Raw genomic sequence first — 18353 nt, 5'->3', positions numbered from 1 at the left:
TTTAATTGTCCTCTTACTGAGATAGGAACGGGTCTGACTTTATGTGAAATGGGAATGGCACCCTCCTTGACTCTAATACAATGCTCAAAACCCTTCACCGTGCCTACTTTGTCTGCAAATGCTCTGAGAAACTTTGCTATAAATGACTTAACATCAAAATCAGTAGAGATATTGTATACACTAAATTTAGCTACATCCACAGGTATGTCTCCTAAAATTATTGGGTCATCACATCCAGGGCGAAGGACGATGCCCAATTTCGCCAAATCTTTCCACCCAACAATGTCTCTGCCATTCATCGCTACATAAATTGTAGTCGCGGTGCATCTTCCTAAGATAGACAAAGTAGCAAGAAAACATCCTAATAGATCAATATCATGATCACCAAAAGCTTTGGGACAAATATCTGGTTGTTGTAACACCTTAGTCGCAGGCCAATACTTACGATAAGTTACATCTGCTAATATAGTAATCGTGCACCAGAGTCTGCCATAACGGAAATTTCCTTAGAATCAATAATTGCCTTACAAATAGGTCCCTTGATGTTTGTAATACTTCTTCCTCTACCTGGAGGAATGTCTATGGTCAAAACCAAATTGGAAAATTTATCCGTACATTCTTGAACTGCGCTTTCATTTTGAGCATGAATACTATTAACTTTCACTGTCATTCCATTATTAATAGACTTGGAATTACGATTAAATTGTCTGCAAACAGCTTGAAAATGACCAATGTTTTTGCATTTAAAGCACTTCTTACCTACAGCAGGGCAATATTGGCTACTACTAATGTGACTACGTGAGCCGCATCGGAAACATGACACAAAATTTCTATTTTGTCTTGGTACCCTATCCTTAACATAACATACTTCTGTATCCTCAAGCACTTGATTAATACTAGTGTGTTCATTTTGCCCACACACTACCTTGGATGTAACAATGGATCTCTCAACAGCCTTAGCAATATCAACAGTTTCATCCAAAGAAGGATTGCGACATGCTAAAAAGCGTTCTTGAATTTTTTTTGAATGACAATGAAACACAAACTGGTCTCTGATGTGTGCATCCACATTGGTGCCAAAATCACATTTAGCCACAAGCACACGCAAATTGGCAACAAATTCATCTACTGATTCATCTACAGCTTGTTTACACATTGCGAAATTAAACCTTTCAAGTAACACATTAGATTTGTCAGAGAATTGTTTACCAATTCTTTCTTTCCCTTCAACATACACATTCCACACACTACTATCACCTCCACTGCTATCCTCCGTGGAAGGAGAAACAGGAGGCAAATTATCAAACACACGTTGTCCAGCCACACCAAGATGATTGAAAAGAAGAGCTAATTTCCTGGCAGGAGGAAAATCATTGGCGTCAATTGCAGTCAAATAGTTCTCAAAAATTCTTAACCATTCTGTCCATTTAATATCTGGTTTTCCTCCCTTCGGTAAAAATGGTGGTGGTTGGACGACTAGCTGATTAGAAGCCATAATAAATAAATAAATTCCAAGTCAGGACGTATTGCATATAATTCTTATGTGGAAATATTAAGTATGTATGTACTATGCATAATTACAATCTATAGTCTCACAGTCACATTCCAGCAGTAGTTCAGTAGTAATTATGACCCTCCAGTAAACAGCTGTTCAACAATACTTGAGACGCGATGTGCACCAAGGCTTGTAGATTGTGTTGAAAAAAAAAAAACTGCAGCTGGCCCGCCGCGCACAACAATACTGTATCCAGGCAACGCAAACGCTAGAGCGCGTAGCTCTTAGGCGTCACCACTGAGAGCGCGTGGATATCCAGGCAACGCGAGCACGCAGCGTGACGTATCAGACTCAGTCCTCCAGCTTCTGAGCACCGTTACACCTCTACAGCGCTCGAGCCTCAATGAGCGCTCGCACAACGGAAAACATCCAGCAGTCAGACGAGAAAAAACGGTGAGACAAAAAAATCCGATGAGATATATGAATATAATCTCTCAACACAGCATCCAGCAGTAGATAAAAAAAAATAGCCGTGAGCCAGTGCTGGTCGGTGGACCCGCAGGTTTCTTCTTTCCTCGATGAACACGACTCCACCCCACTCCTGGTACCAAATGTAGTATAGCTTCGCCGGTATCTTCTTAAAATAAGTTGAGTACAAGAAGCAGGAAAGATATGCGTATATTTATTACGGGTCCACGGCAGGCAGAGGCACACCCACACAGGACGTAGACCAAAGTGCCAATGCCGAGCTCGGCATCCCTAAGGCTCTAGAACCCTAGAGGATTCCGATTGCCACGCGACAAACAAACTCCATATTAACAAAAATAAACACAGTGTATCAAAACATAACAATGTAAATAACAATTAACAAAAGTAAAACATATGCATATATACTACAAACATTACACTTATCTTTAACCCTTTCCTATTTTTGCACCTTCGACCCTTCCCATTCTCAACCTGTGAATAGATTGCACAGCAGCCATAAAAAGAAGTGTGAAAAAAGGAACGCATCACCAAACAGCTTAGCTCTAGCTAAACCAACCAATGGGAACCTCCTGGATAAAATTCCCATCGTTCCAAGAGGAAGGTTCACAGGTGATGGCAGAAAAGAAGGGTAACACACGAATCAACCAGAATATGTCTGACAGGGACATTCCCCGGAGAATCCCATTCACGCCGCCTTAGCTCTGGTGGTATTTCCCAAGGCCAGATGGAGGTGGAGCCTTATGCAGATTGCATCTATGGGTGATGCTAGCTGTTGTTCTCCCGACAGTGACGGCCTTGGCTGTTGGTCAGAAGTGGACAGGAGCTCTTGTTCTGTATACCTCTTACAAGTTTTCTCCTCAAAATATCTCTACCTAGTAAATCCATCTCCATTACAAACCTATCTTATTCTACAGAGGAATATCTCACCTGTATTCCTCTAAATATTTTGGCCCATATTTATACTTTTTGATGCAAAACTACATTTGCGCAGTTTTGCGTCAAAAAGTATGGCGCCGGCTTGCGCCATTCCAGGACGCCAGTCAGGCACCAAATTTATGGAATGGTGCAATCCGGCGCAAAGGGTGGGCTAATGTCATGGACAATGATGTTAGCCGGGTGGTGGTGGCGGTATGGGGGAAGGGGGTTTTGCACCAAAAAATGACGTTAGGCAGGGTAGAGGCAAAAAAAAAATGCCTCCAACCGGCCTAGCGTTACTTCTTGACGCAAAACCACCCATACCACATGACTCCTGTCTTATACATGAAAGGAGTCATGCCCACCACCCTAATGGCCAACACAGGGGGCAAGGGTCCCCTGGGCATGGCCATTGCACCCAGTGCCATGTAGGGGCCCATTTCAGGGCCCCGATGCACTCTAAAAAGGTTTTTAAATACTTACCTCTACCTAATGGGATGGGGTCCCCCATCCTCTGGTGTCCCTCTGGGGTGGGTGGGGGTGTTCCTGCGGTGGGCACCTGTGGGCTCTTTTAATGGTGACCATGGAAATGGGTCCACAGGTCCCCTAACACCTGCCCTGACCGAGGCGTTAAATAATGGCGCTAAGCAGGCTTGCCCTGAACTGGTGTAAAAAAATGACGGTATTTCAGCACAAACTGAGTATAAATATGGGCCTTTGTGTGCATAGCATAAGCATGAATACATCAGCGGATTCATTCACATCTCGTTTGCTCATTTACTATGAAAAACATTTCAAATATGTATGAATTAACAGGTAATAAAAATATACTATTATCTCTGGCTACTCACCCCTCAGGCGTGCCACATTCACTTATGTTCTTTAAAAACATATTGCATATTCTGAATGTCAGTCTTTCACAACATAGATGTATTGCTTTTTGGTCAACATTTGTACATACTTCGATTCTATAATTCTATAATTTTGAAAGCATTTTGCAATTCCTCCACCTTCCTCAAGACAACATCCATTTACACACTTGATACACATACTATGACTTTAGATCTTTCAAAATGTATGTAGATTAAAGGGTGCAACAAATATACCCCCTGACTCAAAGGATAGCCTCTCACTGTGCTACAACTAGGCGTCACAAGGCTCTCACCGTGTGTTGGCAGGGGCTTCTTCCCTCCATGATGTACAGTCAAGTCCCCCTATCTTGTGTGCCCAAACATAGAGAACATGTGATCTTGGTTTTTGGATTTTTGCCTTGCACACACTAATCTAGTATGTGAACGAAGGTCCAGACCTTCCCTGGACAGATTCCAACGAGTCCTAAACCTGGAAGGAATGCGCAAAATGAGCCCTCCTACTTACACAATGACTAATATTCAGTCACAGGTTTCACATGTGTACTGCAGTGATGGCAGCATACCGCTTATTATTATTGTGATCAGGCTTTTTTTACCTGCATTGTGTGACTATGAGCCTACTGACCAACTTGTTTGAAAGTTCTGCTGCTCATGGTGAACCCAGAATCCAAGCATTGAGATTCAGAATGCTGTGCACATGTGTGTGCTAGTATGCAGTACGTGTGTTTCAATGAGCCAGATTGATACAAGCCCATGGGATCCATCTTAGAAACCACTAGCGGCTCGCAGGGATCCTATTGGGTGGAGCAGCTCGCACAGGGCGGATTAATACATTTAAATTTATTGAAATAATATTTTAAAAAACTTAGCAGCATCAGGATTGGCTGGGAGCGCCCTAGCTGGGTGCTCCCAGGCAGACTGGAAGTCTGTGCAGGCTCTCTCCAGCCAGCAACTGTGTGCAGTTAGCCCTGTGCCCATGTGTATTTGGCTGGCCTGAGAAGGCCGGTCAAACATACATGCGCAGTGAGGGAAAGTGCTGAGCACTCCCCCTCAGTGCACGTCACCCTGTGGCCTGCCCCTTTTAAAGAAAGGATAATAAACATAGTTTATTATCCTTTTCTTTGAAAGGTTTTGCAGCTGCCGCTGCTGGCAGAAGGGGAGCGACGCTCCTCCGTCCTTATGGAGGAGCCGCCCCTGTTAATAACCCTTGTCCTGAACTAGTCTATAAGATGGAGGTGCGGTTGTGTTAGAAATGGGGTCTCTAGTTGGCAGAGGTAGGGTAAGTCACACACAATCTAAATTATCCAGTGCCCACCCTCTGGTAGCTTGGCACTGAGCAGTCAGGCTTAACTTAGAAGGCAATGTGTAAAGTATTTGTGCAATAAATCATGCAATAACACAGTGAGAACACTACAAAAAGACACCACACATGTTTAGAAAAATATAAGATATTTATCTGATTAAATTAAGGTCAAATCGATCATGATTTGATAATCACAAGTTGAAATATCACTTTTGGAATGATAAGAAGAGTCTTTACTTCTTAAAAGCAACAATTGTCTCTTGCAAGAACAAAGTACCTGGCTTGCGTCAAAATTACACGCACGAAGACCGCAGAGGAGGAGATGCGTGGAAAAAGGTAGGTGTGCGTCGTTTTTCCTGGCGCACACAGATGATGCGTTGATTCTTTTCCACGTGGCAAGAGCTTTGCGTCCAATTCCGGCACGCAGGCTTGAATCCTCTTTGCGATGCAGGGGTTTTTGATGCTCAGGGACGATGCGTGGAAATCCTGGGCATGCGGGATGAAGTCACAGCTGTTGTGTCGATCTGGTGAGTGATGTGTCAGAATTTCTGCTGCATGGCTGGCACTGCGTCGATTCCTCTTGCAGGAAGTCAGGCTGTGTCGTTCCGGTTCGGCGATGTGGCGATTTGGTGGGCTGTGCGTCGAAGTTTAGGTCACAACGTTGGCCCTGCGTCGATCTCCACCCGGGAGCCGGGCTGCGTTGTTCTGGTTCCGCGATGCAGTGATTTTCTCACAGCTGAACAGGCTGTGCGTCGTTTCCGACATGTGTGCGTCAATTTTCGGCGCACAAGAAGTTTCCTTGCAGAGATGAAGTCTTTTTGGCCCTGAGATGTCAGGAACAGGAGGCAAGCTCAATCCGAGCCCTTGGAGAGCACTTCTCAGCAGAGCCAGAGGCCAGCAACGTAACAGGGCAACAGCAAGGCAGCAGTCCTTTACAGCAAAGCAGTCCAGGTGAGTCCTTTGAGCATCCAGACAGCTTCTCTTGGCAGGTTGCAGGTTCTGGTGCAGAGTGTCTGTCACAAGAAGTGTCTGTTTTGGTAGGGTCAGGGACCCATTTTATATACCAAAAAGTGCCTTTGAAGTGGGAGAGAGTGGTTTTGAAGTGCACAAGGTCCCCTTTCAGTACAACCCTCTCTGCCAGGGTCCCAGTAGGGGGTTTGTCAGTCCTTTGTGTGAGGGCAGGCCACTGTCCTTTGAAATGTAAGTGTCAGGCCCTCCACCCTTCCAGGCCAGGAGGAGCCATTCAGTATGCAGATGTGTGCAGGTGTGACTGAGCATCCTGCGGTTGTGGTTGTCTGGGTGAAACGCACAAGGGAGCTTTCAACCAACCCAGCCCAGACGTGGATTGCAGACAGGCTGTAAGGTACAGACGGATTTAAGTGCAGAGAAATGCTCACTTTCTAAAAGCAGCATTTCTAAAATAGTAATATAAAATCCAACCTCACCAGTAAACAGGATTCTGTATTACCATTCTGGCCATACTAAATATGACCTGTTCAACCCTTTCTAATCAGAATCTACCACTCAAACAGTTTATGAGGGTAGTCCTAATGTTAGCCTATGAAAGGAGCAGGCCTCACAGCAGTGGAAAACAAATTTAGAAGTTTTCCACTACCAGGACATACAAATCACACAGGTATGTGTTCTGTCAGAAGTGGTTGTAATTGGATGTTCCGTTTGGAGACTGGTATGCTGTGAAGAGCTTCACTCGAGATAAAACCTGAGCCAGTGAAGGAGGCTGATCTGGCTTATAGTGGGTACCTTGTGGTACTTACACCTTGTGCCAGGTCCAGTTATCCCTTATTAGTAGAATAGAGGTGTTCTAGCAGCTTAGGCTGATAGAGGTAGCTATAGCAGAGCAGCTTAGGCTGAACTAGGAGACATGCAAAGTTCCTACTATACCACTTATATCATGTAGCACAAGCGCATTGGAGGAGGTGCCTGACTGCAGGGCAAGGAGCCCTTTAAACTTTCGTTGCGCTCCTGCCGTCGCGGGAAGCGCATTGGAGGAGCCGGGAGGAGGTGCCTGACTGCAGGGCAAGGAGCCCTTTAAACTTTCGTTGCGCTCCCGCCGTCGCGGGAAGCGCATTGGAGGAGCCGGGAGGAAGTGCCTGACTGCAGGGCAAGGAGCCCTTTAAACTTTCGTTGCGCTCCCGCCGTCGCGGGAAGCGCATTGGAGGAGCCGGGAGGAGGTGCCTGACTGCAGGGGAAGGAGCCCTATAAACTTTCGTTGCGCTCCCGCCGTCGCGGGAAGCGCATTGGAGGAGCCGGGAGGAGGTGCCTGACTGCAGGGCAAGGAGCCCTTTAAACTTTCGTTGCGCTCCCGCCTTCGCGGGAAGCGCATTGGAGGAGCCGGGAGGAGGTGCCTGACTGCAGGGGAAGGAGCCCTTTAAACTTTCGTTGCGCTCCCACCGTCGCGGGAAGCGCATTGGAGGAGCCGGGAGGAGGTGCCTGACTGCAGGGCAAGGAGCCCTTTAAACTTTTGTTGCGCTCCCGCCGTCGCGGGCGGCGCGCGGGCGAAGCCCGGGCCAAGGGCGGGCCCGTCCTTAGCCCGTCAGAGACCGGAGGAGGCTGGGCTGGGCCCCCTCTCTTTCACCTGCAGTAAGAGATTTGCTTGTTATTTAAGAGTGTATAGATTATAGCACTATTCTACATTTCCTAAATTGAGAAGCCTATTCTTTACTAAGCCCTTCCTTCATCAGTCCCTCCTCCAAGTTGTCCCACTGTAACTGTAATTTGGACGTAACACGGAGGGCTCCACTAAATAAGTATATAGAAGCGCGTCATTCGAGGGGAGGAGCAGTCAGGGCAGGAGCCCTTAAACTTTGTTTTGCGCCCATCCTGAGACCGGAGGCAGGGCCAGTTACTCCAGCGACAGGACACTGAACTCATAAGAAAGGGATCTGTCTTCCCTTTCTTTCTTCTTTTACCATTGTATTTTGTGTTTATTTTATCTTACGGGCATCTTCCCAATATGGGGAAAAGAAAGGCTATAGATTTACCAGCGCAATCCAAGGGTACTAAAATCGCAAAAAGCGCCCAAGTAGACCTTTGAATCTAGGCACACCCAATGGGTCTAACCCATTGGATGAAATAGACCTCCTAGTTAAAGAAGTTGAGTCTATGTTAGGTACACAAACAACTATAGGGGCAAATAATTCAAAGAGAGGCCCCCCTAAGGATAGGAAAATCCCAGAGGTATTTAAAAATAAGGGGTTAAAGGATTCTATAGACACTATAAAAGGGGTTGATGGAGATGGGGGCCCGGATAACTGTAGGGGCCCCTTCCCAAAATCCACTCCTAACATAGCGAGTCCTCCAGTATCCCAGTGGGGTCTCCCACATGTACCACATACACCAACTCTCCTACCATTGACTCCGGTGATCAAGGTGGTCCCTAGCTTATTCTGTACTAATCGCTTTGAACCTCTACTAGCAATAGAGGATTTGCCCGTGCCCACGAGTGTGCCCAAGTGCAAGCCAGTAGTTGGAACACCCAACCCTAGTGTTTTCTCATCGATCCCCCAGTTTGAGTCGGAAGGCAAAGAACCAGCAGCTAGTAGAGACAACCTGGCTACAGTCCTTCAGAGAGTCGACGAAGTTAAGGGATTGGTTCAAGTACTAATAGATTTTATGAAGAGCAACCGTGCTTGTGCAGGGATTTGTAAAGTTTGTGGGGCGGTCAGGGGGGAAGAAGCTTTCCCATTATCTGCCCCAACAAAGGGGACGGAGGTAAGGGACAATTTTTGTCTCCCCATTAGTGGGGGGACAGTTCCTCAAGGGAGGGAAGATTACCGCTGTGATCCCAATATTGACAATACGAGGCCTAGAAGGAGGTCTACAAATGTACCTAGACACAGAGACCGTCAAGGTAATTGGCCAAGTAATTTAACCAGTGACAGAGCTAGAGGCAGGACCAGTAGACTCGACTCACCGGAAACTGTCCAAGATTCCAGTTTTACACAAACCCCTAACAAGTCACACAAGATTCCCTATAATAACATCACTCTCTCTCGCTACAATATTGAGAGTACAGTTAATAAAGAACAGGACCTGCTTACAAGTCAGGGAACAAACAAAATCTATTTGACTAATGTTCCAAAACTATCGTCAGGGTTAGTTGAGAACCAAGCCTCCTAGATCAACAAAGTCATACACTGGATACGCTCCCAACGAAGTTGTCTCTCTGTTATTCGTTCTGACATAATATCGGCCAAGAGAAGCAGCATCACAGGGACCAATTTTGACACAATAACTATTTATTTTGAAGACAAGCATATGGTGACACAATTAATGGACTTTGATTGTCGTACCCACTTGGATAACGCAACAACCAGGGGGGGAATTAGATTCATGTTACACCCACATAATTCTGGACCAGCCATGGGACCGGCAGGATTCGATGGTTTAATTAATTCCCGTGGAGGTGCTGCACGAAAGGAAGCTAATCCCAGGCCGCTGCCTAATCCTGTATGACTGACTACTGAACTAGTAACTAATGTGACGGCCCGCTTCAAGGCCCCACATTTGACGGGGGATGATAAAGCACCATCAACAAACATTTGTAGTAATGACCCGAGCGCGGTAGAGGCTGGATGCACAAGCGTGGTGATAAACCAAGATAAATGTACGTTAGAACTTATGTCATGGAACGTTGCCGGCCTGGTAAAGAAATTAGATGATGGTGAATGGGCCTCTTTTATCAAAAAAATAGACATATGTTTGTTTCAGGAAACTTGGGTGGAGGATGCTACTAATATAGATGGATTTCTCTCATTTAGTGCACCTGCTATGCCTCCAGAGAAGGGGAGGGGCCGGGCAAAAGGTGGGCTCTTATTACTTGTTAACAAGAATCTGCAGTGCGACTATAAGCTTTTGGAAATTGATTCTGTAGATCTAAAAGCCATGTGTATTACGTTCAACAGAAGATTATCAATTGTCATTGTTAATGCTTATATACGATCGGTCCCATATGGCTCCGAGTCCCATACCCTGGCTATTCTGTCCGAATTTGTAGGAAGCCTCCACCCCTCAACTATTCTAATCATAGCTGGAGATTTTAACTGTACCTTCGAGCCTTCTATTCTCATAAGTGGTTTAACTGATGAAGAAGATGAGCAGTGGGGGATCCCACAATTATCTATTATCCGGCCTTGCAAAAAATCTCGGGTGGCCATGCAATTAGCCACATTATGTTTAAACCATGGCCTTAGGGCCTGTAATGGTAGAACTCCATCCGATATGAACAGCGCACCTACTTTTAAAAGGGGCATGTCGATAAGCACTATTGATTATTTCTTGATCGATGTTAGGTTGTGGCCCCATTTGGTAGATATGAAAGTAGAAGTGAGATGTGATAGTGACCATTTCCCCTTGCTCCTTACCCTTTCTGGAGAAATGTTCAGGAGAACACTTAACAACTATGCTACAATAATTCCGCCACCTTGCTGGAACAACAAATTCACCAAGATTACTTGGCCAAAAGTGATGTCCAACCCCCACCATATTAGAGCAATATATCAGATTTTCTTAAATAGTTTGGCTGAGTACGAAGATCAGGCTGTGGGGAATATTCTGATTCTCAAAATACATGACAGCATGACTACTCAGCTACGGGGGTTCTTTTATAAAACAAGGCGGTCAAAGCCACCTGAAGGGAAAGGGGCACGCAAGGGATGGTTTGATGAGAGGTGCTCAAAGGCTAAGTCTGGGTTAAGAGTAGCAGTAATGTCTGGTTCCCAGGGGGAAATCAAACAAGCCAGGTCCCTATACAAAGTAACTTTGTCTAACGCAAAAAAACAGTGGGAGGATTCCCTGTGGCAGGAATTATAAGATGCTTCCAGAGAGAAGAATAACAAGCGTTTCAGGGAACTTCTCTCTAATAGAGAAAATGGAGGTAGGAGTTGTCCCAGCAACCATATTCAACCAGAAAGCTGGGTAGAGCATTTTACTACTCTTTATGCCCTACCAGAGGGCCCAATGGACACCAATGTGGTCCACTCTCCAACAAAATTGTTGGAATTAAATTCCAGCATGGCCCTCCAAGTTGAGGCCCAGTGTGTCCCTGAGGGTTGCCTCATCTTTAAAATAGAAGAGACCCTTTAGGCTATAAATAGCCTAAAACCTGGCAAAGCACCTGGACCAGACAAGCTTCCTGGAGATCTTTATAGATCGGAACCATATATCTGGTCCTGGTATATTAATGCCATCTCAAATAGCATAGCTGCAGGGGGGCAAATTCCAGGTACATGGAAGGGGGCAGAGATCATACCCATTTATAAAAAAGGAAATGCTAATCTTCCAGCTAACTATAGGCCAATTAGCCTTATAGACAACCTACAAAAGATCTTTGCTAAACAAATTTTGCAGAGGTTAATCAATTGGGTTGAGGAGTACCAAATCCTTTCCCATCTACAGGCAGGGTTTCGTGCAAAAACTAGCACGATAGACCAGGTCTTTCGATTGGCCATATTGCATTGGAAATATGTTCTTGTGGCCAAGCAATGCCTGTCTGTGGTATTTATAGACCTGCGATTGGCTTTTGATCTGGTCCCAAGAGCCAAACTGTGGGAAATGCTTGGTAGATTGGGAGTCCCAGAGGATCTATTACTCCTGTTAAAACGACTACATGAGAACACTTATGCCCAAGTGAGGTGGGGTGAACAAGGCGAAGTGACAGAGCGGATCCCAATTAGAAGAGGAGTTCGCCAAGGTTGTGTGCTAGCCCCCCTATTGTTTACCATATTTATCAACGAAGTAGTAAAGGCTGTGTCCATAGGCCAGAATGATGCCCCTTCCCTGAATACACAAAAAATCCCCATCCTGCTCTTTGCCGATGATTCACTCCTCATTTCTAAGACACCAATGGGGTTGCAAACCCTTGTTGACCGGTTTAACCAATTTTGTAGCGATCATGGGTTGGAGGTTAATATTAACAAAACCAAACTGATGGTGTTATCCAAGGGACCTAGGAAAAAATGTTCCATTCATATTGAGGGAGTACCGTTGAAGAAAGTAAGCTCTATTGATTACCTGGGAGTTAGGCTAACCAGCAAACTATTATGGGAAGAGCAGATTACAAAAAGTGCAGGGCTCCTACAACACAGAGCCTCATCTATATTGCGTTTCTATCAAAGCACCTCTACAAAAGTTGTTTCCCCAGCAATAAAAATGTATACAGCTAAGGCTCAAAGTGCAGCCCTGTACGGAGCGGAGGTATGGGGTTACGCTAACTGTAACAAGATCAGTGTGGGGGAAAACAATTTTGCTAGGGCTTTAATTGCATGTCCACGCACCACACCCTTGCTTCCATTATTTCTAGATCTGGGGTTAAGCAGAGTAGCAGATCTAGCTACTCTAAGACCTCTCCTTTATTGGATCAGGTTATGGATAACCCCCGAACTAGATATATATAAGACCGCATTACTCGATCTATTGAAATGCCAAAACGCTAATACTCTTCCCTGGATTCGCCATGTGGCCCATTGGCTCCGGCTATTGGGTCTGGGTGATTATTGGGAAAATCCCCATAAATTAGAGAGACGGCACAAAAACGTTTTAAAGTTAACCTATTGGTCTTATGTCAAGGATAACTACATAACCCACAAATCCCATGGTCGCTTAACTAATTCCTTCATTGATATTAAATGGTCCCCAAAGTTTGAATCCTATTTGGATGTGATACCGGATTCGCAGGGCAAGAGCTTATATGCAAGGTTTCGTTTTGGCTCTCTGCCCCTGATGTTATTGATTCATAGGTGGGGGTCGATTGATCTTCCCGATATATGCCCTGCCTGTGGCAGTACTTTCGAAACCATTGAGCATTTCATGTTCTTTTGCCCTGCCTATGCGATTCCGCGATTAAAATGGATCCGCAATATCTGCAGGGATATGGGATTCAAGAACTGCTCCTTGGCTCTACGGGTTCTAAAAAGCCACAATTCAACCGATGTAATTCTGTCAGTAAGCAAGTATTTAGCAACAGCTTGGCGCATACGATGCCATCTCCAAAAAGTAATTTAAGGTCTCATCTCTTTATAGATAAGTTTTAGAGTCATATGTGCAATTCAAGTTATTGTTTTAATGTTTTACACTAAGTTATAGATGTGTATTTATTTATTTCCTTAAGAATTATTTATTATTTTGTTTTATGTGCTTTTATGGTCATTGATCGAACAAAGTTGATGATGATGATGATGATGAATTATTGACCATGTGGTTTGGACAGGGCTTCGGAACAGATTTTTCTTAGATAATATGTGGGTAATCATCCTGTGTTTTTGCTATTTTATCACTAGTGTTAGCCGCAAAGAGTTATTTTTATGCACCTGTCTGGTATTCGTGCCATTTTAACATGAATTTGATAACCATTTTAAGTTATTATATAAGCTTTTTATTACACTGTGCTTGCGTTTTTAATGACTTGACAGTGCCTAAATTTGCGTATACGATTGTGCCGGCAGTAGGCTCTCTTTATTAAAGTATGCCATCTAAATTATCAAGAAACTGTATCGTTATGTAACATCAACTTAGCACCTTAAATCTTTAAATCTTGGGTTGGATAGTCTGCATTTATTTTGATGATGGTATCACCTGGGAAATTTGAATCTGAAACCACCCCATATTGCTTCAAGTGCTTTAAATATTTGTATTATTCTAACATTATGAAGCAGATGTTTAGAAACCTTGGCATCTAAATGTTAAGTTATTTATCGGGAATAATGGTGGACTATAGTAGGTCATGGCCTATAGAAGCTATTCTTATTCTAAACTTTATTTTAAGCCAGTGTGGAAGCATAATGAAACAAACGCACCTTCTTTGTACAATTTAATGTGTAACTTTTATGACCTATGGTCGAAATAAAGTATATGATGATGATATAGCACAATATCACAAGAAAACACAATACTCAGAGTTACTGAAAATAAAGGTATTTTATTTTTAGTGACAATATGCCAAAAGTATCTCAGAGGATACCCTCACTTAGGATGTAAGTAATATACACAAATTATATGTACACAAACCCAAATCAGGCAAGTAACAGTTAGAAAAGTAGTGCAAACAATGTAGAATCACAATAGAATGCAATTGGTAGAAATAGGCCTAGGGGCAACACAAACCATATACTCCAAAAGTGGAATGCGAACCACAAATGTACCCCAGGCCTAGTGTAGGTTGTAGAGGGTCGCTGGGACTGTCAGAAAACAGTAAGGGTTTCCAAGATACCCCACCCCAAGACCCTGAAAAGTAGGAGTAAAGTTACCCTACTATCCCAGAAAGACAGTATAGTCGAGATAGGGGATTCTGCAAGAACAACAACTGCCAGCAAAACACTGAGGACTGATTCCTGGACCTGAGGACCTGTAAAGGAAGGGGACCAAGTCCAAGAGTCACACAAGTGTCCGGGGGGGCAGGAGCCCACTAAACCCCGGATGAAGGTGCAAAAGGGCTGCCTCTGGGTGGAAGAAGCCACAGATTCTGCAACAACGGAAGGTGCCAGGAACTTCCCCTTTGGTCAGAAGATGTTCCACGGCGTTCTGGAGGATGCAGAGTTGTTTCCACGCAGAAAGACCACAAACAAGCCTTGCTAGCTTCAAGAGTCACAGTTGAGAATTTTGGGTGCTGCTGGGGCCCAGGAAGGACCAGAATGTCGCCACTTGGAAGAGGAGACAGAGGGGGCTCTTAGCAACTCAGAGAGCCCCCACAGAAGCAGGCAGCACCCACAGAAGTGCCGGAGCAGGCACTTAGAGGATCTGAGGACAGCAGTCGACTCAGAGTCACAAAGGAGGGTCCCATGACATCGGAGTCCAACTCAGTGAGTTGGGCAATGCAGGAAGGAGTGCTGGGGACCCAGGCTAGACTGTGCCCAAAGGAATGCTTGGAAAAGGACACAGAAGCCGGAGCAGCTGCAGATCACGTAGTACACAGGATTACTGTCTGGCGTGGGGAGGCAAGGACTTACCCCCACCAAATTTGGACAGAAGGGCCACTGGGCTGTGGGAGACACTTGGACTGAGCTCCTGTCTTCCAGAGACCATGCTCGTCAGGATGAGAGGGGACCCAGAGGACTGATGATGCAATATTTTGGTGCCTGCGTTAGCAGGGGGAAGACTCCGTCAACCCACGGGAGATTTCTTCTTGGCTTCCAGTGCAGGGTGAAGGCAGACAGCCCTCAGAGCATGCACCACCAGGAAACAGTCGAGAAAGCCGGCAGGATGAGGCGCTACAATGTTGCTGGTAGTCGTCTTGCTACTTTGTTGCGGTTTTGCAGGCGTCCTGGAGCAGTCAGCGGTCAATCCTTGGCAGAAGTCGAAGAGGGAAATGCAGAGGAACTCTGGTGAGCTCTTGCATTCATTATCTGAGGAATAGCACAGAGGACAGACCCTAAATAGCCCACAGAGGAGGATTGGCTACTGAGAAAGTTAAGCACCTATCAGAGGGGGTCTCTGACGTCACCTGCTGGCACTGGCCACTCAGAGCTGTCCATTGTGCCCCAACACCTCTTTATCCAAGATGGCAGAGGTCTGGGACACACTGGAGGAGCTCTGGGCACCTCCCCTGGGAGGTGCTGGACAGGGAAGTGGTCACTCCCCTATCCTTTGTCCAGTTTTGTGCCAGAGCAGGGCTGGGGGATCCCTGAACCGGTGTAGACTGGCTTATGCAGAGATGGTCACCATCTGTGCCCATCAAAGCATTTCCAGAGGCTGGGGGAGGCTACTCCTCACCAGCCCTTCACACCTATTTCCAAAGGGAGAGGGTGTAACACCCTCTCTCAGAGGAAATCCTTTGTTCTGCCTTCCTGGACCAGGCTGCCCAGGCCCCAGGGGGGCAGAAACCTGTCTAAGGGGTTGGCAGCAGCAGCAGCTGCAGTGGAGACCCCGTAAAGGCAGTTTGGCAGTACCCGGGTTCTGTGCTAGAGACCCGGGATGCATGGAATTGTCCCCCCAATACCAGAATAGTATTGGGGTGACAATTCCATGATCCTAGACATGTTACATCAGTGGTCTTCAAACTTGTTAATGCCTCGCCCCCTAGTTGAAAAATAAAAATCTTTGGCCCCCCCCCTCAGAATTTTTCACAATTATTTTAGAAAGATGGCAATGTTTAAATATGTCTAAAGCTATTTAAACATTGCAGTTAGGTATTGTTACCTTTTTAAAACTGCAATAATATGCTTCTGCTTAAAACAAAGGCATGTAATCTGTATAATATTTCTTCTGGCCAGAGTTTGGCGCCCCCCCTGGGATCACTTGAGGCCCCCCAGTTTGAAGACCTCTGTGTTACATGGCCATGTTCGGAGTTACCATTGTGACGCTACATATAGGTAGTGACCTATATGTAGTGCACGCGTGTAATGGTGTCCCCGCACTCACAAAGTCCGGGGAATTTGCCCTGAACAATGTGGGGGCACCTTGGCTAGTGCCAGAGTGCCCACACACTAAGTAACTTTGCACCTAACCTTCACCAAGTGGGGGTTAGACATATAGGTGACTTTTAAGTTACTTATGTGCAGTGAAAATGGCTGTGAAATAACGTGGATGTTATTTCACTCAGGCTGCAGTGGCAGTCCTGTGTAAGAATTGTCTGAGCTCCCTATGGGTGGCAAAAGAAATGCTGCAGCCCATAGGGATCTCCTGGAACCCCAATACCCTGGGTACCTAGGTACCATATACTAGGGAATTATAAGGGTGTTCCAGTGTGCCAATCAGAATTGGTAAAATTAGTCACTAGCCTGCAGTGACAATTTTAAAAGCAGAGAGAGCATAAACACTGAGGTTCTGGTTAGCAGAGCATCAGTGATACAGATAGGCACCACACAGGGAACACATATAGGCCACAAACCTATGAGCACTGGGGTCCTGGCTGGCAGGATCCCAGTGACACATATCAAACACACTGACAACATAGGGTTTTCACTATGAGCACTGGGCCCTGGCTAGCAGGATCCCAGTGAGACAGTAAAAACACCCTCACATGTACTCACAAACAGGCCAAAAGTGGGGGTAACAAGGCTAGAAAGAGGCTACCTTCCTACAGCCAGAAAGATGGCCTGGCTGAGACACATGAAAAAGAAACTGACCCAAACTGATTAGATGAATGCAGCTTTGGAATTCACATCCTCTATCTGTGAAAACCATACAAAAGTAGGACTGGCTGACCCATTTGTTGTTCTATTTCCAATATCCCTTCGACTGAGGAGGGAGTACTCTGCAGAGTAGTTGGAAAATAACTTCATAACCAAGGGTTGGTGTTTATCTGACAGTCAATTTACCAGAGGCAAGGGAGCATCACAGGGAGTCTTTCCTTAAAGGAAGAATTGCTGAACGAACAACATCTGCCTATGTAAGAAGGAAGGAAGTGCCATCCCTGCAAGAGGAGCTGAGCAAGGTAGGGACTACAGTAATTGACCCAGGTGTATGGGTCCGCCCACCAAAGGCTCACCATCAAATGCAACCTTCAAGCTCAGCAAATTGATTGCGTTATTCCTTGTCACCCCCATCAAGGCACAAGGAGCTGTGTGCCTAATTGGTAGACTTGAATGAAACCAGGATAAATGCCTGGCAGCACCACCAACTGTGTGTGTGCCTGAGACTGTGGATGGTGTGACTTCCCCAAGTAATAAAGATTACCCAACCAGACGTGCCCCGTAAATGAGTAGAGGACCCTGCACTGCCCAGAAGTGCCCCAGAGACAGCCTGCTCAGAAGATTCAATACTGTTGCTTCATGGCACTACATGCGTAAAATAGCATTTGTGGCACCTGAGGGGTCAAAGACCTTGGCACCCAAATAGGGTGACTGCTGTGGCATCCCTGGACAGCACCTGAAAGTTTGCCACTGTAATCAAAGCCCTGCACAGGGAGAAGAGGACTACCAACTACCTTTACCCAGAGAGTCCCCAGCACAACTGAACCTCAAACACGCACCTGAGTACCTAGACTAGCTCTATTAAAGCCTCCAGGCTTACATCAACCAACTTTGACACCAAGAAGTGGGACACCACCATAAGTACCTGCTGTAGCTGCAGCTTTCTGGAGGACCAGTTGCTGGTCTGGCAGCCTCTGCTATCCAGAAGGCCTGTCAGATGATGTGTGGGAAGGCCCTGCCTATCGGTGGTGAACATGCCAACAAGGGACAAACCAGAATGGCTCCACTGCCTCTCCAATGTTGGATGGAGCAGAGACTACAACGGGCCCTGTGCCCTTGAGACTGTGTTAATACTAACAGAAGTTGAAGGAAACTCGCTGTACCCTATAAGAAGCACACAAACCCTGAAATAG

The sequence above is a fragment of the Pleurodeles waltl genome, chromosome 7 (assembly GCF_031143425.1).
Source record: "Pleurodeles waltl isolate 20211129_DDA chromosome 7, aPleWal1.hap1.20221129, whole genome shotgun sequence".
Classification (NCBI taxonomy): domain Eukaryota; kingdom Metazoa; phylum Chordata; class Amphibia; order Caudata; family Salamandridae; genus Pleurodeles; species Pleurodeles waltl.
This window is presented reverse-complemented; position numbering follows the sequence as displayed.